At 36.3% G+C, this 21,793-nt stretch overlaps 1 long non-coding RNA gene across 2 annotated transcripts; it reads left to right on the plus strand.

The window, feature by feature from the left end:
* The first annotated feature begins 3,612 nt into the window (after positions 1-3,612).
* LOC131403421 (uncharacterized) lies at positions 3,613-17,505 on the plus strand. 2 transcript variants are annotated; one of them, XR_009219375.1, is made up of 4 exons: positions 3,613-3,970; positions 6,775-6,848; positions 8,678-8,776; positions 17,437-17,505. It is a non-coding gene; the product is annotated as an uncharacterized LOC131403421 (long non-coding RNA). The 2 variants fall into 2 exon arrangements; XR_009219373.1 differs by having other exon boundaries at positions 3,614-3,982.
* Positions 17,506-21,793: the final 4,288 nt, after the last annotated feature.

The following is a 21,793-nucleotide window of genomic DNA, read 5'->3' on the forward strand; positions in this document are numbered from 1 at the left end:
AGAAGGAAAGGCAATGAGTGTTTAGAGGCAAGATCCACGCTTGGCTAAAACAGGGTAGGAAAATGGACTCAAATTGGCATTGGGTGTTCACTCAAGGGCATGTGTTCTCTATCCTCGGCATAAGCTGGTGGAATCAAAATAGACGACATGGGGCAAAGGACTGACTTGAAAAATCGGTTCAAGCAGCTGGGTTGCCTCCCAGAGATGTGGAGGAACATTCTGCGGTCACAGCCCAAGGGCGGACAGAAAGCAATACTCAGTTCTTACTTTGCTTGCAGTGACTATTAAAGAAAAGTCCAGGAGATGATTGTTGGAGTAATGAAACCAGCATATTATGGGTGAGTGGGGACCAGGTGACTGGGAGCATTGTGTACTGTATGCAAAGTGCATTAGAATGAATAACCCAAGGCAGTGATTATAACTGAGTGAGATTAAATTGGAAAACTTTCAGGGCTGGTGACTAAGACATCACATTGCCCATGGCACTAGAAGAGAACACATGTGTAAGTTAATTGAGCTAATGTAGGCTAGACCTTTGATCAGAACATCTATATTTCAAAAATGGTGTTGATGGACAATTACATCTTTTCTGGATGCTTATTAGTACTTGGTGGTGGAATATAATTCTTTTCCTGGTCATTAGTGAAAAGCAACCCAGGAGTGCTGGAATAGTGAACTGGCTCTAGAATTTTTCCCATGTTCAACTCTCCTTTCCTAACGGATCCCTGCCTTACGGAAACGTGGACTGTGATTTATCCCTGCCGTGGAACATGGCGGCTCCAGCTCCTTCACTGTAACTGAGCAATCTCTGATGGTCTTGTCACATTCTCAATTTCCTCGCCCGTGGATTCGTAGGTCTTTCTGGGTCAACAGTAGAAAAAAAGCAATCCCAGAAATTCCTCCTTTTAAAATGGTATTCTTAGGATAATCCAGTGTTTTCACTATTTCATATCAAAGGCCATTGCAAGAATAGCTCACAGGATTGCAGCCTTGAAGAAGCATGGGGCTGGAGCTTCAGAGGCTACCAGCTTACCTTGTGTTCTTTTTTGTAGGGCTCTGAATAAGCCATACACAGAGAACATCACAGTGGTAACTTTGGCTTAGTGATCACAATTTTCTACTTTGTATTTTTGAAAAGTTTTACTTCTCAAAGGGCCTAGATCAGTAAGCCCTTTAGATCAGACTTGGACAGAGTTTTTGAAACTTCGTTTAACCACAGAAATTTAAAGTTGCCTATGATTGTGGCATGCATTATCCCAAAGTGAATTATTTCCTGTGTTGTGACTCTGTGCACAACTAAAGTGCACATGTCCACACACACATCCATACATATATGTTTAAGAGGATTTTTATTTATCGAAGGTATTTTTGGTGACCACATTTTCAGGATATGCGGGTGACAAAGCAACAGTCATATTTTATCCTCTGAAGGGGGGCGGGTGGCCCTATTGTGTCTAATTGCACTTTGGAGGAAATCATTTTATTACATAAGATAGCCAGTTTGAGCAAGGACTTGAAGGAATAAGAGGCAGGAGATGGTGCACTGATGAAAGAAAAAAGAGACGAGGACGTAAGGAAGGAAGTGTCTTAGCTTGTGGGTAGTGCTTATACGACCTGAGAGATGACATCATGGGTGGTGGGAATGGAATACAGGAACCCCAACTCTTAAAAATTATATGTAGCCTTAAATGATCTTTTTTGCTGTTAGTCATCTATCCTTAATATTGAAGGGGAGTAGAATTTGCCATCCCAAAATATGTTTCTTAGGCATAAGGATTATCTTGAGCTGGTAATTTTTAACAAACAGCAGATGCAGGAGAAGCTCTGAAAACTGAGCAGAAGTTACCCTTTTGTAGGAGAAATTTACATTTATAAGGAAAAATCTCCATTTGTAGGGATGTTTCCCTTACAAACAGAAAAGAAGGATGAATAAATCTCTGAAAACTTATCTATGTAGAAGGCAATGACTTAAATCTGGATAACAATCTTACCAGTGTTTATTGTGCTCTGTCTGTTAACCTCCCATAACTAGCCTCCCTCTCTGGCTCCCACCAACATCTTTTGTCTTCAATTGGAGATGGTATTTGAGGTGGCGGCTTGGGCCATTTCAGGGAGTTACTTAGTTCTCCTGGGTCTCTCCCATGTATACAGGAGCTATACATGGTATTAAACTTCTGTTTACTTTTCTCTTGTTAATCTGTCTTTTATTACAGGGGAGTCTCAGCCAAGAACCTAGAAGGGTAGAAGGAAAATTACTCCCCCCTCCAGTATATTTTTTATTCATTGCTTGGAAATTCAAAGTTCATCACTTCTCCATTTTTTTTTCTTTTTTGGTGAGTCACCCCATTGTCTTGCTTTCCTTACTTAGCCTGAAACAGAATAATAACCAAAATAATATCATCAACAAAAATAATAACTCTTATGTTTGCATTTTTTATTTCCTTCCATTTTGCTTTTTTGTTGCCTTTTTAAGTGTTCTTCTGAAAAAAGAAGGGGAAGGCATATAATCCTATGCCTCCTTTGTTCACAGGAGGCTTATAAATATGAAACTGACCACATCAGAGTGACACAGCTGAGCCTAATGATCATGAGTTTTTTATTTCTGTCCTGCTTCCTATGCTTCTAAGCATAATGGCAAAAAAGCTGACTTGTGTTTTTGCTCTGTTTCCTATATATGAAGAGCCCTGTGGCAATGACATTGCTTTGATGTCTTTATATCATATAAAGGTTACTAAGTGTGACAAATTTTTCTAAATTTTATTTTGCTTTTTAATTTCCTTTTCATTTTTTTGACATGCATGCTGTTAAAAATTTCGTACACACACACATACACATAAATATGTTTCTTTTTTTTTTCTGAGTTATTTACTGCTCTTTAAGTTCTTCCCTGTTCTGAAATCAGTTGTATAATAATGTTTTTATTTTTCTGATATACTTTTTTTCTTTAACTCAAATTCATCTGAGATTTGTATTGAAGTATGCTATGGAGTGTAAGTCTGGCTTTCTAATAATTAATTTCTTCACACTATCTATTGAATAATTTACCCCTTTGTTATTGATATCCATAATCCTTCATATCACATATTAAATTCTTTTGTATACAAAGGTCTGTTTCAGGGCTATCTTTGTGGGTTTGAAACCGGCAAAGAGTTAGCCATTGATGATTAAACATTTAGTAACCATGGGGGATCAGAATAGGCCCCCACCCCCACTAACTAACCAAAGGAGTTTGGAATGGGAGGCCTGCCGCCAGAACAGGCCATCACCATAGATATCTCTGGGTACCTGGGTGAGTCGTGCTAAGCCTATTCTTAGTTCTAGTTACCCTTTATGAGAGACATTTACATTTATAAAGAAAATCTCCATCTGTAAAGGTATCTTCTTCCCTGCACCAGGAAGAAGGGGGGATGGCCTTACCTAGAAACTTATCAGAAAGGAAGGCAAGGACTTAAATCTGTATGATAAACTTACTCATTGTTAATTGTGCTGTTTGGGCAATACGCAGTCTGACTCCCACTAGGTTCCTATAGATGACATCTCCCTGCAGCCTGGGTTACCATGGTAAAGGGTGTTTGAGCTATTGTTTTCCAGGAACTGAACCCCTTGTCCACTTCAGGCCAGACTGAGACCACCAACCCATCAACTGGGCTCTTTTGACGGCAAGAGGTTGGAACTCCACCCTCAGGGCATGCTAATGCCTCCATTCTGTGAACATGTGTCCTACAAAGAGACATGAAGCCTGACTACGCTTGCGTAGATCATCAATTACCTCATCTCTCCTCACCTCCAATCATTTCAGACCACCTTGTCCGTTCCCATAAATAGCCCTGAGTCCCTATTTTCGGGGAGGCGGATTTGAGACTTGTTCTCCCGTTTTCCTCACTTGGCTGCCTTGTAATTAAACCCTCTCTCTCTGCAATCTCGTCGTCTAGGTGATTGGCTTTCTGGGTGGCAGGCAAAAACGGACCTGGTGCGGTAACAGGTGTTAGTCATTTCTGTAAATTTTCTTGCCAATATCACACTATCTTATTATTATAGATTTGTAATATACTATAATTAGCACAAAAAATTTTCCTCCATCAATTTTTCTTGTCAAAAATATATTAGCGGTTAGACATATTAATTCTTGCGTATAAACTTGAGAACAGTTGTACTAACTTCAAAAACAGTCCATCTGAATTTTGAAGACAGTGGCATTAAATCTATATGTCAGTTTGGAAACTCTGCACTTTTACATAAATCAATTTTCTGATTTATAAAAATGGAATGGCTCATGATTTACTCAAATCTTAATATTTTATGTTTTTCATGAAGATCCTGCCTAGATTTTGCTCGCCATATGAATGGAATTGTTTTCATTGTAGTTTATAGTAGTTAATTTAAATTATTTGCTCATTATTTTTTTATAAAAGGCTACGCTACTTAATTCCGTTACTAATTATAAATTTTATAGTAGATTCTTTTGGGGTTCTCTCAGTAAAGAATGCCAGTGAGAATGTTGCTTCTTCCTTTCTTTCTTTTTTTTTTTTTTTTTGTGAGGAAGATCAGCCCTGAGCTAACATCTGTGTTAATGTTCCTCTTTTTGCTGAGGAGGACCTGCTCTGAGCTAACATCTATTGCCAATCCTCCTCCTTTTTTTTTTTTCCCCAAAGCCCCAGTAGATAGTTGTATGTCATAGCTGCACATCCTTCTAGTTGCTGTATGCGGGACGCGGCCTCAGCATGGCCGGAGAAGCCGTGCGTCAGTGTGCACCCGGGATGCGAACCTGGGCCGCCAGTAACGGAGCGCGTGCACTTAACCGCTAAGCCACAGGGCCAGTCCTCCTCCTTTCTTATTGCTATATTTTTCTCTGTTTCACATCTTTATGTATTAGTTAGAACATTTAGAAAAATATTAGTATTGAGAAATGCAGAATGCTAGTCTCATTCCTGAAACCTTTAGAATTTCATTACCAAAAATAATTTTGGTTTTATTTTAAGATACATAATGGTGAATTGTTCATTTCTTAAAATATGTATCAGGAAGAAGAATTGAATAATATCACATGTCTTTTTGGAGTCTATCAAGATTATCAAACGTGTTCTCTTATTTGAACATTGCTGTTAAAGAGATTTCCTACGATTATAAAATCTTTATATTCCTGAATAAAAACTAAGTTGGTCATGATAGATGCACTGTTGAAGTCAATTTGCTTGTATTCTATTTAGAAATATTCGTATCTGTATTCATAAGTGAATTTTCTCTAAGTAACCTTTATGTGTCAAATGTGTAATATTAATCAAATTGAAGCTTAACATTAAAATAAGACTGTAAGTGAATGTAGAACAGCAGAACATTTTAAAACTTCTCCTTGTGCCATTGTCTGCTAGGCATCTGACCATGCTTTTCTCAAGGCAGTGTGGTGTTGAGAAGCCACACATTTGCATTATGTCTTTCCTGTTGTTCCTTTGTTCTTTGAGTTGTACCAAACTAATTGCTTTAGAATGTTATTTCCCAAATTCCTCCCACAGGTAACATTTAAGTAAATAAGGCTCTTCAAAGTTAGAATCAGGGACTTGATACTATTGGTATATATCCTGACACATCAAAGAGCAAGGCTAGAGACTCTGAAGAAACATAACATCAAAAACTTCTCCCACTAACCCTTTGGTTAATGTCCATTCTGATTAGAAAGGATTTGAGAAGGAACCAGGAAAAAGGCAATATTGCTGCTAACAAAGTCTTAGGGAAAGGTATTCCTTCACAGATGGGTTTGAATTAGGACATTGATTCTTATGAGGGAGTTACATCAGACCATCAATAAACTCTCTTAAGATCCTTCTATCCAAAGTCACTCTTTCTTATATTCTTTAATGGTGTATATACAAATTATCTTTTCCTTGAGAATATGAAAGAGGTTGCTGTAAACCTTTCTTTTGATATATTTTGTCATTTTTTTTTACAATTATATTTTTTTCTATGGCTTTTCGTTTCTTCAGGTTTTCTACTTCAACTTGTACTAGATTTTGTAACCATCTTCCCAGAAAGGAGTACATCTCATTGATGCTTTCAAATTTATCATTATAGAATTATACATACATAATTAAAAAATCTTCTCTGTTGTTACTTGCATAGGTCCTTTGATAATTAATCATTAATTTGGTAAACCATTTCAGGTGGATCCCCTTGGGCTGTGTTTTCACTCTGAAGATTTTGCTGAGATTTTTCCATTAATTTCTAATTACAACCGTAGAATTAAGTTTCTTTTTATGAGCTTTCTTGTACTATACATGGCAGTTATAATTTTGACACCGTTATTGTCTCACTTGGATTTCTGTGTCTGGGTGCTGTGTGGGCACAGTATCTTTTCCTCATTCAGAGTTCTAAATTTGCCCTTGGCAGTGAGCTGTCTCTATTTTATGACACGCTGATCTATGAGCTATGTCTCTCCTTTGTCTATTGTTGTAAACAAACCTGAGATGACTGGGAGTATTTCTCTAGTGAATCAGTAGTCTGCTTAACATTCTACAGTTTCGAGCATGACAGTATAAGAGACTCATAAATACCCTGGTTGTCTCGCCTCATCACTGACTTTCAGGAAATCATACTTAACTTTCATATCTTTACTTTGGAACGAAAACTTGGAGGTCTTCTGAGAAGCCTGAAAACAATTTCGTTGAAAGATAGGGGAATTCTTTGTATAAGCCAGTTATGGAAGTGAACTATTTTCTACTCTTTTGGCTTTCTGTTGACCTTCATTGGATATGAGATTTAGTTCTCTCCGTCGCCCCACAGCATCCGGTAAATGATTAGGAATCGGTAATTCCCATCAATTGTGGAAAATGACAGGACAAACGTATCATCTGGAGGTGAGAGCATTTTTTTTAAGTGTGATGATTGATTTGCCATAAGCCACCTATATCCCTCTGCCTGTTTTTCCTTATTACCAAAGTCGTGGATCTGCCCAGCAGCTCATCTCTCTATGGACATGGAATAGAGTTTTTCTCTCCTCCAATTAGTGATTAAAAACCCGCTGATTGCTTTCACTTGAATCATTCTCTGGTATAGATACATAATCATATGATCTTTCTGTTTAAGATTGATCTACTTTAAAGTAACCCTATCCATGGTTACATGTTTTATTTTATTTGTAGCCTCTCTCCCCAGCTGAAATCATGTTTATTTATATTTTAAGTTGTTTATTTGTATTTATTCTACTGAAGTAAAAGATATATGAGACCAGAAACTTGTCTATCTTACTCTCTACCATATCTCTGTTGTCTAGAATAGTCCCAGCCATTCAGGAGTAAATCTTTCCAAATTTTCTGATATATTTGCCCTTCTTTTTTTTGGTATGGATTAATATTTATATTTTAAATTGAACAGTCTCATTTATATGTAAGTTAATGTTATAAGCTACCTCAAATCTTTAAAAAAAAATATAGTAGAGTACAAATAAACAATAAGTAAGAAACCAACCAGCGTAATGTATTTGCAGATATGGTTTGAATTATCTTTTCTTAAATTATGTTGTTATTTTAAAAAATGTCGAGAGAGCGAAGAAATAGGTACTCTCATACACTGTTGATGAGCATGTGAATTGGTATAACTTACTGAAGGGCAATTTGGCAGTATCTAGCATAATATAAAAAGCATATACCTTTTGGCATAGTGATATCAATGTTATCAATGTTACAAATTCTTATAAATATAGTCATGCCAGTGCACAAAGATTTTTGTAAATGAATATTCATTTCAATATGGTTTTGGTAACAAACAAAACAAAAACCCCCCCAAAATCTGGAAAAAAATCTAATGACCAAGAATAATTGAAAGTGATTATGGGGCATCATATGATATAACACTATGAACCTGTTAAAAAAAAAATAAGTGTAGTTCTGTAAATTCTGACATGAAAAGGTGCCCAAGACACATAAAGCAAACAGGTTGCAGAACAATAGGGTAGTGTAATCTCACTTTTTAAAGGTTTCTGTTTTTGTGTGTGCATAACAATAATTTAAAAAAAAAACCAATAGCATTACCAAAGGACCTAGGTTTTGTATTTTAAGATTATTAAGTAGCAGTTTGTCAGAAATATAAACCAATTAAGAAGCTAAGAAGAGTGTGAGGACTTGACTTTGGGTGAGTATGTCACAGAATCATGCACATTCTGCCAGTGAGGATCTGAGAAATGATCAAGTGTAGTGAATGGGAGCATGGTTTAGGGGCTGTAGACAGGCTTGATTTTTAGCTATGACCTTGACTGCCATGTGATTCAGGATTGTTACTTAAATTCTCTGAGCCCCACTTTCCTAATCTATAAATTAGAGAGAATAAGAATGGTTGATGTGCATTGAGTGCTTACGATGTGCTTGGATATTTTATCTTATTTAAACCCCACGCTACCAAGCCCATAAGGAAAGTAATATTATTTCTATCTTACAGATGAATAAACTGATGCATAGACAAATGAAATAACTTGTCCAAATGGTATAGTTAAGCAAGTGTTAGCCTTGACATTCCAACCCCAGCAGACTGACTCTGCACCTTAGCTGCTAAACCAACACTCCGTATTGCTCCCTGTCCATGCTAAGAGCTCGTTTTGCTACAAAAATGGATGCTGTATGTAACTATCATAGCAGAATGCCTGACGTGTGGTAAGCTCTGATTAAATACAGTTATTATTTTCTTATTCCAGGGATAATTCTACTATGTTCTGAGGGGCCCAGACAGCAGAGGACTGAACAGCAAAGCTTTTGTTTAATATATTGGAGTTTGACCCCAAATTTAATTAAAAGTATGGTTGCAAAACTAAAATTGTACAAAGTAGTGATTTATATGCTACAACTGAAAAAAAGTTGACACCCAGGTGGGTTAAGTGTTCTCCTCATAATCAACCAGTTAACGGCAGAAATTTTCCTTCATTTTCTTTCTTTCCTTCCTTCCTTCTTCCTTCTGTCTTTGCCTCTTTCTTTCCTTCCTTTTTTCCTTCTTCCTTATCTCTTTCCCTCCTTCTTTCTGTCTTCCTTTCTTTCTTTTAGTGTGTAGGGAATGTTGAGATGGCATGTACTTGCAATAGGAATATATGCTACCTTTAACATTAAAACCTAAACACCTAAATTCGTGAACTCTTATTGAAGATGCTGCAAGTTTGGTGAAGCAATAAAAATAGCAACATGATTTGGAGCTTAGTCATAGACAGCCGAAGGTAGGAAATTTAGGGTGGAAAAAAAAGTCACTATATGGCTGCCAACTAGATGACTATACACCTGCAATACAGGTGGGTGACAATAAACTGAGGTGGAACCCTGGCACTCAGGAGTGGAACATAAAACAAATTCATAATCAGAAATGTGCCATTTAGAGAACAGTGTATATATTGATGGTAAACTTAGAATTGATGGTATCATGTGAGATGGCAGTGTGCCGTGGTTATCGCATCTCACATCTGAGGGAGGTTAGCAGAGCTGTCTGCACAAATTTTAAGATGGAAGGTTATAACTGTTGGGGATGTGGTCTGACAACAGTCCTATACTAACATAGGCTATTATGTAAAAAGCAACTCTGAGAACTCATGTTGCTTCTTCAACTTTGCCCAATAGCAGAGATAAATGACTTCATAATGCTCAGGAATCCATTCCAAAATGCCTTAAGAATTCTCCAGCATGAGGGACAGTGGTAAGCCCAGAATGTGAGGTGGGCAGTGAATGACTACCCTACAGTAGGATTGGGGAGGAGCAATTCAACTTTATTCCTGAGTCTTATGAACCAGATGGGTAATTGGGCACAGAGCTCATGTGATGGTATAATAAGCTTAAATGATGCTTTTAGTTCACTTGTGGTCTTATGAATCTTCAAAACCTTGATATTTTATTAATTTGCCTGCAATTTTCCTTGGGGTGAAGCTTGGCATAGGATCATTTGATTTTTTTGCAATGTTAATACTACTTCTGCTAGGTATGTATTTTTAGCAACATCATCAACTTTTACCATATATATTTTCTCTGCATCTTTGTATCCTGTATTTTGAAGTTTTTTTTTTTTGAGGAAGATTGGCCCTGTGCTAACATCTTTTGCCAATCATCCTCTTTTTTTTTTTTTTCTTTTTTTCTCCCCAAAGCCCCAGCACATAGTTGTGTATCATAGTTGTAGAACTGTAGTTCTTCCGTATAGGACGCCGCCTCAGCATGGCTTGATGAGCGGTGAGTAGGTCTGCGCCCAGGATCCGTAACTGTGAAACCTGGGCCACCGAAGTGGAATGCCATGCAAACTTCGCCACTATGCCACCGGGCCAGCCCCCGTTTTGAGTTTTTAATGTATATTTTTACTTGGCATTAAATTATTGTCAAAAGCATTACCAAACTGTCATCCCAATTCTTATTAAAAATATACAAAGTAGTAACAATTCACATTGTTTTCTCTAATAGAAAAAATAAAGAAAAATACCTAATTTATAATTGAGTAATCTCCAAATTAGGAGCTCAGGAGGGAAAATATAATAATGCTTATTTAATGCAGTTTAGACCACTGATTAGCTTAGTCTGTGAACTTTTACTTAGGTATTGAAAGGAAACCTTTCCAAACACCAAGATAAAATAAAATGTTGCGTATTTGTATTAGAATTCTGTTTTATTGCAAACTGAATTTCTATGCAACTTTTCTTTTAATTCAAAAAGGCATAGTAATTAACGCAGCTGATCATCTAAAGACTTGTCACGCTTATTTTTCTTAAGTGAATTAATTTTTGAGTTGTGTAAGAATACACTAAAGCTTATAACATATTTTTTCAGCTTTTTAAAATTGAAATAACACCAAAATAATTTTTTAAATGTTACAAAATAAAATCCATTCTAACCACAAGTGTGTTGTCATAGAAACTTTACAGTTTTGCTCTTTTGTACGTGAGGATTTCTAATGAAGAGTGTGACAAAGTGTCCATTACCCAGGTGGGACTGAGTACTGTTTCTAAACAAAACATCTCTCCTCCGGGGTCTAAAGGTCTAAAGATATAAGGGTCTAAGGTATCATTTCACCTGATGAAAAGTAAAAATAAAGGAATTAAAGCTAAAAGCTATGCAAATGAAGCAAAATGGCTTTTGTTTAAAATAAAACTAATATATGAAACAATTAGAAAACATAAAAATGGACCCAAGAATAGAATCCCCTCTCAAATTAAACCCGTTTACCTAAATTTTAGTATCAAACATGTTCACACCGTGGAGAACTATCAAGAGAGCTGACATTCTTAGAAGACATAACATCACCTGTAACCTTTAAAGAAAGCCGCTTTCTGAAAGCCCTAAAGGCAGAGTGGTCAGACTGGCATTTGTATAGTGTGGTGGGAGATGTTAAAATAGCAACGGAACCCTTTCAAGCAATTTTTATGCCATGGACAGTGAGCCTTTTGAAAAGAGATCTATATGTAGTGATTTGTCACCAGTTATGTAGAGGGGAATAATTTCAGACAGTTTTTTTTTTTTCCAGATCAGAAAGTGCTATACCCAAAGTGAATAATAAATCAAATTTGAATCTTTTCGTCTTGATGTACACATCTCTGAGGATATTATTTTTAAAGCTAACATTTATTTTCTCATTCTCTACAGAACTAAAGTCCAATTTTATAACTTTGCAAATTTTTTCAATCACTTTCTTTGGTATAACAATTACAAGTGCAACATATTTGTAATAAAACTGTCAACCATGGTTCAATTCAAAATGTATCATGGGAAAGTCACACTTCTGAAGTGGGAAAAGTCTGGTACTTTTCTTTGAGAAGCAGTGAAGGTAAACTCACAGGACACTTAAACATCAAATAGCAATTTCCCAAACTCAAGGAAGTTTGAAATCTAACTTTTCATAATTACAAACCAAATTTTATAGGTACTTCTAAACTATTGTTTCCACTTTTAAAGATAATATTGGTGTGCAACTTCTTTTCTTCAACTGTTGTATATCCTGATAAAAGATGACGTTACTGCATATTGGAGAAATAGAGGAATATCTACTCTAAATATTTAACCCTAAATCAGCTATATTTTTACCATCAATGGGCTGTTTGAAATCAGTGTGACTCTTATGGTTTTTGTTGGTGTTTGTGAAATATAAAAGTGAGGTTATCTCCCCACCATCCAAAATATCTATGGAAGATTTGTAAGTCCTCTATCTTGTATATACTTTATAATTCTGAATATGTTGTATGATTATTTACTTAGGCTATCCTCTTGAGTTTCTACATCAGAGATTTGACCTCATTGCCCAAATTTCCACATTTGTTTACAGGATTCAAGATTTCAATTGTTCATAATTGAGTGTGTGGTGATCTGTTGTATTCATCTTATTTAATACTTTTATCCCAACAATAGTTTATAATTTAGATTGAGTAGATATTATCTCTGAGATTTTGGTTTTCTCACAGTCAACATTTTGTGTTATAAGAGGAAAGCAGTCTGAAATTATTGACAACCTTTTTCTACTTAAACTAGCAAAATATTTTACTTGGACACTTATAAGTTTCAATAAATATGAAGAATTTTCGATATAGTAATTCAAGAATACATTTATGGTTAGAGTTGAAACCATAGTTTACTTAATATACATAGATATGGGTTTACTGTTTGAATGCTAACTCTTAAAACAAGCTTCTGTTTGTAATTTTCATATTTATGTCTTCTCCTCCTAATTACATTTTAATTCCTAAAGGGCAGAAGAGATCTTATTTCATGCATGTTTGAATCTCTCTTAAAACAGGTTTTTTTATGTAGTAGGCATTCAATTGCCAAAGTAAAACTCCACTTTTCTAATGACTAAAGATTTACTAAATCATGATATGGGTATTTTCGTAGGGTATTAGGAGCTGCTGAGTTGAAATATCGGGATATTGTAAGATTAATTGTAATGACCTCATGCCTTCTAAAGCAGCCAGGCAGTAGGCATGCCAGGCAATAGAAAACCTACATAGAAATTTCCCTAGGTGAACAGTCTGTCCATGGAGAATAAGTTTAATTACTGATTCTTCCTTGCCTCTTCGATCATCTAAACCTCTGAGTTATATACAATTTATTATGTAGATATATCATCTGGGAAGTTTTCCAGATTCCTCTTTAAAGAATTGAACTCCCCAATATGTAATTCTTTAGGTCATCTTCTTAAATTGGAAATAAGACAAGTAATAGTACATTAATACTAAAAGAATGAAAATTCTTTTATATTGAAATCCTTTAGGAATCATATTGGAAATTTCTTGTGAGTGGAGAGTATAAAAATATTGTGTTTTCTATTTCTGGCTAAAGTTTTAGGAAAGCAAATTTATTTACTACTAAGTCTATAATTTAATTTTGATAGAGGATTCTATTTACTGATAGCAACATAATATTTTGAAAACGTTTACTAAATCAACTTATGTATTTCCACAAGTGACTTGTTCAACATCAAAAATAAATCATTACATGCTAGGAAATTCTTTATCCTCAAGTTGGAATAATGTAGAGTGTCATCTTATTCTTAGATAATGGTGACACAAATCTGATCCTTTTAGTTTTCTTGGCAGAAGAAAAAAAATCTATGCTGGAATTTACACATTAGTGAAGTCACTTTTCTGAGATAAGATTGTACAACAAAGAACAGCCTTTACTTAAGATATTTCAGACAGTTTTCCTACAAGTTAGACACACACACACACGCACATACACATACATACACACACTGCCTTAGAAAGTACATATTGATCCTATGGCAAACTTTTAATTTACTAAGTTACTTGCTTTGTGAAGTTCATTATGACCAATCTGTGTGAAAGAGAGAAAGTGATTTTTCATAACTGACTTTGAGACAGCTATATCAACTCTTTCTTTTTTGGCATTGAAATAAGATATAAAATTCAGTGACAGCCAACTGGCCTGATCTGCTTTGATGTTTCCTACTCTAGATCTCGGTCTTTTGAACCTTAAACTTTTGGCCTGACCGCTATTTCTGATATATCTGGATGTATTTCATGTATTCTTGGTTGCATTTCAGTATTTCTAATTATTACAAGCAATGCAGTTTTCCTTCAATAGAAGGGGACTTAACCAAAAGAAATTTGTTTGCTCAACACAATGCTTTGTTAGAAAATAAATATTCCTAGTTCCAAAGTTTTTTCAGACATTTTTAGAATTCTTTTGTATTTCATCTTCCTCTTTTAGTCATTTATTTTTACCTTGTACTCTTTTCAATACTGAAATTTTGTAGTACTGAAATGTAACATACAATACAAGTGGACTAGTTGGAAAAATCTATTAGAAAAACAGTAAATACACATATCGCATATTTAGAAAAAGATCCTGAAGAATGTGATTTGTGTATGTGAATGTGTGTACATGTGTGTGTGTATACAAGGTGGTAACAGAAATTGACTCTGGATGAGTTAGAGGAATTATGGGTTTTACTTAGAGACATTTGCTTATCTGTATTTCTTGATTTCTCTTGAATGAGCCTGCATTGCTTTTGTAAAGTGAAATCTGCTTCCATTTCTCATGCCTCCAGAGAAAGAAGTTCTAGTCCTAGATTTTGCAAGATATCTGAAATGAGAGATGAAAGTCAGAACTGGGTCTGAGAAGGAGATTGAAAATACCACAGGAAAAATTCCAGTGGGCAAGTTACATAAATGTGAGCATGTGGGCATATGTGTGTGTGTACACACACACACCACAAACACACAGAGAATTTTCTTGTCTCAGCTATTATTCTGGTCACATATTAAACAAAACAGTGCTTTGAGAAAAAGATTCAGCTAATAATACTCAAATGCTCTATAAATATTCACAATGGTCTGCAAGCTGGATGCTGATCCGTTCTGCCTAGTAGATTATTCCCCCTGTGGCTCCTTTTCAGTGCAAAGAAAAAGATACTTGACTGAGCAGACAGGATCAGCATGATGAAAGTACTGGTAGGAGATGCATAAAAGAATTATTGCTTTGAGAACAAAGTCATACCTCATTTCAATTTCACAATATTTTTAAACATTCTGTAATTTTGGTCAGCATGTGGTTTCGTATTTGCAGTTATAAAGTGTTATATTTTTGCATAAATTGCAGACTCAATACTTAGTGAGCCTTTGGCTGGCATTAAAATATCAACAACATTTTAGAAAGCTTGTGTGTGTGTATGTAGGACAGTCACATATAAGGGATGAGTTCCTGAAGACCTAGCACAATTCAAAGTTATCATAGTTCAAGAAAATTTTCTTAGAAGAATAAATGTAAATAGTGGATGCCTCCTTCAAATGCATAAATATTCAAGTTTCTAGCATATTTAAAAAATTCTTTTTATTTTCTTAGCATTTTCTCTAAATTATTCACAGTGATCTCTCCAATATTAACATTATGGAGAATCACAGTGGTTCAGTCATAGTTTGTATCAGTCAAAGTCCATTCAGAAGACAGAATCTGCAGTCATTTGAACAAGGAAAGTTATAGTAAAGAATTATTAACTATAACGGGGGATTGTAGTTACTAAAGGTTGCTAGTAATAAGAAAATTCTAAAGAATATAGCATTAGTAGATACAAAGAACAGTCCCTACCCCTAGGGATGAGATAGAGCACCCAAGGAAGAGTTGCCTCTCCAAGGCTGAGATGTAGACCTTGACGGAGATGGCACGGCTGTGGCTCACTGGATAGAAGAGAAATCTTTGTGTTGTTGCACTAGTAGAACTTGCTAGAAATCTGCCCTCTAGAACTTGCTGGAAATCCATTTCTGAGGGTGCTGGGGAAAGCTCTTTACCATGAGGTCTCTCTCCAGAAAGCCCTCAAATACCCAATTGCCTGAAGTGGATGACTGGGGAAGCTGCTGGCCTCTGGGTGCAGCTGCTACCGCACACGTACAGGACAGGAGCCAGGTGCGGGGGGGTCCTGAGCTGCCGGTGCAGGTGTGTGCTACTGGAGAAACTGCCTGTGGGGCAGGAGCCTGTCCAGGAGCACACCAGAACTAGGAAGGAGAGCCCTTTTCTCATGCAACGTCCTTCCAGTATCCTCTTGACAAAGCTTAATATCACGCCATCTAGCAAAGACAAAAATACTTAAAGGGTCCTTCTCTTTTTTTGTTGAGCAGGCAATGAAAGATGTATTTGGAGCCAATGGGCAATGAGTTGTTAACAGGCACAGCCTTTATCTTAGTATTTTATTGCCTCTAAATTTTACTACCATATTATTGATTTCCTGATTTTGTTCCCCCTAGCAGTCAGCACTAGTATGGCCACTTAATCATTTGAAAAATAAAGACTATAAAAAGATTTTAAATTACACTGATGGTGAACATTAAAATAATGGCATAATATGCACTCAAAATAACTTACAAAAGTGTCTAAACATAAAAATGTGTTGCTCAAATAATAGGAATATATACCAATTTAAATGAATTTATAACTCAGTCAGCTCACTGTCATCTTAGAAGTTATGCAACTCTTGATGTGTTTAATTTTTTAATATTCATGTTATTTTATATTTTGCTTAAATGAGATTCATAAATATATTTTTATCACATTATTTCAAACTTCCTAAGACAAATTTATATAAACTGTGATCTCACTAAGTATATCTCCCATTGCATGATTAAATCGTTATCTTTCTCTTTGTTATTGGGAGAACAGACAAGAGAGTGGAGAATGATCACCCTAAACCTATTGCCACTATAAGGGAAAACATTTGTTCAACTTTCCCGGTGATGACTCAGTGACTTTCTGACACCCTAAAATTGTCATTCAACCTGTGCTTGACTCATTCTCACTTGCATAGTTAAAATTATATTTGGGGGGAATTTTCTCAGCTTCTTAAGCCATTTTACTTTTCAGAGTTTCACATTATTTTTAGAGAATAGTAGTTTGGGGTTCTGGGCCTAGAGCCCAGCACTCTGTATTCAAACCTCTAATTTGAATTAGTCGCTCTGTGAAATTATGCCTGTCATTTAACCCTTCTCTTTAGTTTCTCAACCTCTGAAGAAGAGACACTTTTCATTATGACGCTGAAACCGATATCATTACATTGTAAAATGCCGTCAAACCTAGAAAAAATAAGCTTGGGTCTTATTTTGTGAGCGTTTTTCTTCATGTTGAGTTTTTTTCTTCCGTAAAACCAGTGCTAACACTACAAGGAGAAAAGTATTTTCCAAGGTAGGTACTCGGTCGACGTTCCTGGCTTATGAAAGACAATGATTTCATGTAAGAGAGTGCCAGGTATGCCTTTGGGCTTTATATTAATTTGTGAAACATTCCTTTCATTATGTTTCCTGTTCAAAAATTATGCACATTTGAATCAAAGCCCAATGACAGTGTCTAGTAACTGAAAAATATTTATTTCTCCTTGGAAACCTTACCTGCTTAATTACCCAATCTTTTGGGAACACAGCCAAAGCCTAGAGTGAGTCTTTTGTTGTAAGAAGAAAAGAGAAAAATAATTTGGTGCTGAGGGGAAACATCTCTCTTACAGCTCTTGTGGACCATCTTGTCACGTTTGGAGTTGCTCTGCTAGGATGCCGTTGTCATCTGGCTTCATGTCATTGGATTACCCCAAGGTAAAGAACTCTTTTCATTTACCACCCTTCTTTTTTCTTCTGCTCTCTCATATCCGTGTCCACCTTGCTCTGGCTTGTTCATATTCTGGAAGTAATGAGGTGAAGTTAATATAAGACAGTTAACTCTCAATTACTCAGAGGCTAATTATCCAGTCTATTGATTGCACTGTCCAACCTGTGCTTTTCCTGCCTTTTAAAGGGTGGTTGACTGCCCATTAGCACTTAAACCAGACAAGAGAAGGAAGTGGAGAAAGAAAATGATAAAATTCAAATCTATCTATTTTGCAGCTTATTAGCGCTAGTTAAGAGCTTAGGTGAATGGCAAAAATGTGGTTTGGGGACACCTGTATATTTAATTTAGTCTTACTTTTCCTTGTCATCTCTTACCATGGATAATTGAGTTGGCTTCATTACCTTATGTTCATATAGTTAATTCTCAGAAGTTGGATTTTTTATTGCTTTGGAGCAGTGGCTTAATTGGTACTTAAGGCATTTGAGGGAGCTATGGGTAAGCTATATAAACTTCATTTTTCAAATAAGGAAACTGAGACACAGAGTGCTCAAACTGAAGAGGGGCGCTTGGTGGAATTATGGGCCACAGTGATTTTTCACTCTTTGGTCTGAGTTTACACATATACAGATATGATAGAACCACCCAATGATAATTCATCTTATCCAGTAGTTCCCTACAGTGGTCTGTGAATCTAGTATAATACAGCCATGAGGAGTTAGAGTTTCAGAGTTGGTTTGGGGTTTGTTTCTCAGTTGTGCTGCTTCTGGCTGATTGAGCTTGATATAAATATATTTCACTTAGCAGAATGTATGCAACATAGTAAGCACTCAAAAAGAGGTCAGTTTAATTCAAATTGTAGTGATAATAGTAGCGGTAGTAAGACTACTAATAATAAAGTCTCTGGGTTAGTTTTAGTATTTCAAGAAGAATAAATGAAACCATATGTGTACCTGTGACAAGACCACGTAGGTTATTAATTAATGCAGGCTTGTGTGGTAATTTAATCTAAAATTATGGGTTTATGAGGTTATCCTTAATGCAATTCCCTTATTTTGTAACTACAGAAACACAGGCCCAAAGAGTGCAACTATTTTCCCAAGTTGACCCAACAAGCTAATGGCAGCAATGCCAATGGAGTAAAGATGTAGGACTAGTGGCTCCTCACTCACCCTTCTCCCCACAATTGCATTGATGTTAGATCACGATTGATTTAATTCCTAGAATCAATGTGACATCCATTTACCTTTTCCTCACTGTCCTGCTCAGTGTTCATCGCCTGTGTTCTTCATTTCCTAACTGGAAATAGGACAAAAGGATAACTTTTATGAACTAAGAAACCTGGGAGAAATTATGCCGGCAGCAAATTCTTAGGGGGTAGTAGTAAAGCAAAACGCAATGGAATAACTGTGGAAGTCATGCGTGTCACTTCTAAGGCAAGGCTTTTAGAAAATAGATATGACGTTTCCATATCTTTCTTTTTCTACCAGCTGGATACAGAGGACTATAAAGTTGTAGGACATAGAATAACTAGAAGATAGAGGGATCCTGGGTCCCTGAATCACTACATGGAAGAAAGCAGCTCTCTGGACAGGAATATTTGCATTCACTACAAAGTCCCATCGTGAGAGCTAATGGCATTTAGGGGGCATGCCAGTACTACTCCAAATAATATCTGCACTATTTTTTCACAATAAATATGATAAGCTGACAGTCTCTGGACCGTAACACGTATGTGCATAAGTTTTATATTTTCTTATAAAAAGAAAATTTGGTTTGGCATAAATACTTATTGTTTATTCTGAAGAGGCTTCTAGCGGTTATTTGATAAGGCATTCATATTAATACTATCAGTAATGCTGAAATATAAATTTACATTCTTCCCAAATAATCTTTTGTAATGGCAAACATAAATTATATTTCAAGTTATTTGGACTAAAAACAATAGTGAGCAGAGCATGCAGAAGAGCACATACTAAGTATGCGAGAATGCTTAAAGTCAAGCAAAGCAACAGTAATCTAGCATACTTTTTGATAAGTATAATACTTTTCATTCTACACAGCAAAAAGCCATTAATGCTGTGAAACTTATGTGAATTTCTATAACTAGTATTTCTTTTTCATGGTGAAATCAAATTTGTAGTTTCTTTTCTCTATCATTTCGCCAGTGTCTCAAAACTATGTTAATGTTCACAGTTCCTCCTAGTACCCCCACCCACTATTTAATCATCATATATTCACACACAGAGATGCGAGCACATTTTAAAACAAAACGTCCTACATTTGACCATCACCATACTCCAGATCCCCATGCATTTGTCCTCAATGCTTTAGCTAAAACCTAAAGCCAGAGCTTTCTTCATGCCCCTCTCTTTCTGCCAGTCTCATTTATTCCGTCATGCTGCTTTTTATCTCAGAGATTCTTGAAGATTCTTTAATAACCAGTGGCTCCTTTCCCAGAACTATCAGTCTTTGAGGACTGAGGTTTAGAACTGACTTTAAGAAGCAGAGTCTCTGGGTCAAGAACCTATGGGTGCTCGTGTTGGGGAAAAAGTTAAATCATCAGGCTAGATTGGGGTTGATAAACCAACTCTTAGCAGGGCAGCTTCTAGATTTCATGGCTATAAATGTGAACAATTGCTCTAGCCACTCCACTCAGCTATGTTGTGCACAGCATAATCTGAGATGAGATTCTGGTTTCTCTCAGATTCAGTTGTTGCGTGCTTCTCACAGTGCAGCCATATCACGACACTGAGAAGGATCAAAGCAAATATTTTTCACACAAAATACCTCCCACACTCCATCTAGTACTCAACTAGGAGACAGTAATCTGCTTCCAAGACTGGAGGGAAAAAAACAACCTTGGGTCAGTGTTGAACTTACTGAAAAGATATGGTTGAGCAAAATTGGCAATGGTTGATTCTACATAATTTTTACCGTACAAACAGACTTCAGAACCTAAGTTCTGAGTAAGATGTGAGAATTAGGGTCCAAGAGGATTGGAAGAAACAGATGATGCTTGCATGTTGCTTCCTTAGGCACAGAGCCCCGAGTGGGGCATGTTTTTCCCCTTCCTTCCCGTCTCCCTCCCTCCCTCCTTTCCTCTCTCTCTCTATTCCTTCCTTCCTTTTCTCTTCTTTTTTAATGAGAACAGCTGCATCAGGTTTGTGGAAACACGAGAATAAGTGTGTGGGCCTCCCTGTGTTGATTACTTCTATACAGATTTTCCTTTCATTGCTCTGGTACAACTGAATCAAACTTGCCTTCAGAACTTATTTTGAGAAGTGGTTGGTAGAAATCTTCAGGAAAACAGAAAGACCTGCTTGACTTTCTTCCAAAAATATATCTTGTTCCCACTTTCAGCTTTACCTTTTGCTCTTGAACAATATCTTTTACCTTTCTCCCTCTCTAACTGGGGATTGTTTTTGTATCTCACAAACAGAAATTTGGATTAAAATGCAAATATCTCAGGGAAAGTCAGCTGTTTGACTTAGAATCATTTGTGCTGGGAGTCAAAAATTGCTGTAAGCCTTTGACTTGAAACAGAGGAGAGAGAGTTTGCAGTAGATGTGTACTTGTGTAGGGGGGTGAGGTGAGGCCTTGGAGGTTGGGGAGAATTCACAACTCAGGAGGATGAGAGACCACAGAAAGAAGCCGGGCTTAGATTTCCTACTTCATCTTTTTGCTCAAGGCCAGCTCTGTTCCTCTTCAACTAATGTGGGTGCAAATAAAAAAGAGAGGCATTGAGAATATGCTACTGGCACAATCTACTTTTCCATATACTTTTGTAATGTGGTTCTCTATCAAGTTACAGGTCTAATGAGAAATTGCCTCTTTGCACCTATAGAATATGTACCAACGTTTTGGAATAATCTTGCTGTGAATGCAGGAAGAATACAAGCAATAGACAGAGTGTTGTAAATCAACTCATCTGAGTTTTTTGTTATGAGCGGGGGAGGCAATCATACTCCATTCCTGCTGACAGAACTCTGGCTCAGAAATAATTATTGGCCACGTCCCTTTTCTATACCAAATATAATGAATACTTTTTTTTCAGTATAAATGCCATAATAAACTTCCTCTGTGAGGAAAGAACAGAGATGAATGAAGCTTGGCATTCCCTGGTTTATAGTCAGAGAATAGCTATTCATTGTGTTTTATTCTCATGCTACAAAGTAAAATATGCAAGTTTATCTTCTAAAATTACTCAGGAAATGACAATGAGTTGCAAACGATACACAAGAATATGGAAGGGAATAAAT

The sequence above is a fragment of the Diceros bicornis genome, chromosome 1 (genome assembly GCF_020826845.1).
Source record: "Diceros bicornis minor isolate mBicDic1 chromosome 1, mDicBic1.mat.cur, whole genome shotgun sequence".
Lineage (NCBI taxonomy): Eukaryota > Metazoa > Chordata > Mammalia > Perissodactyla > Rhinocerotidae > Diceros > Diceros bicornis.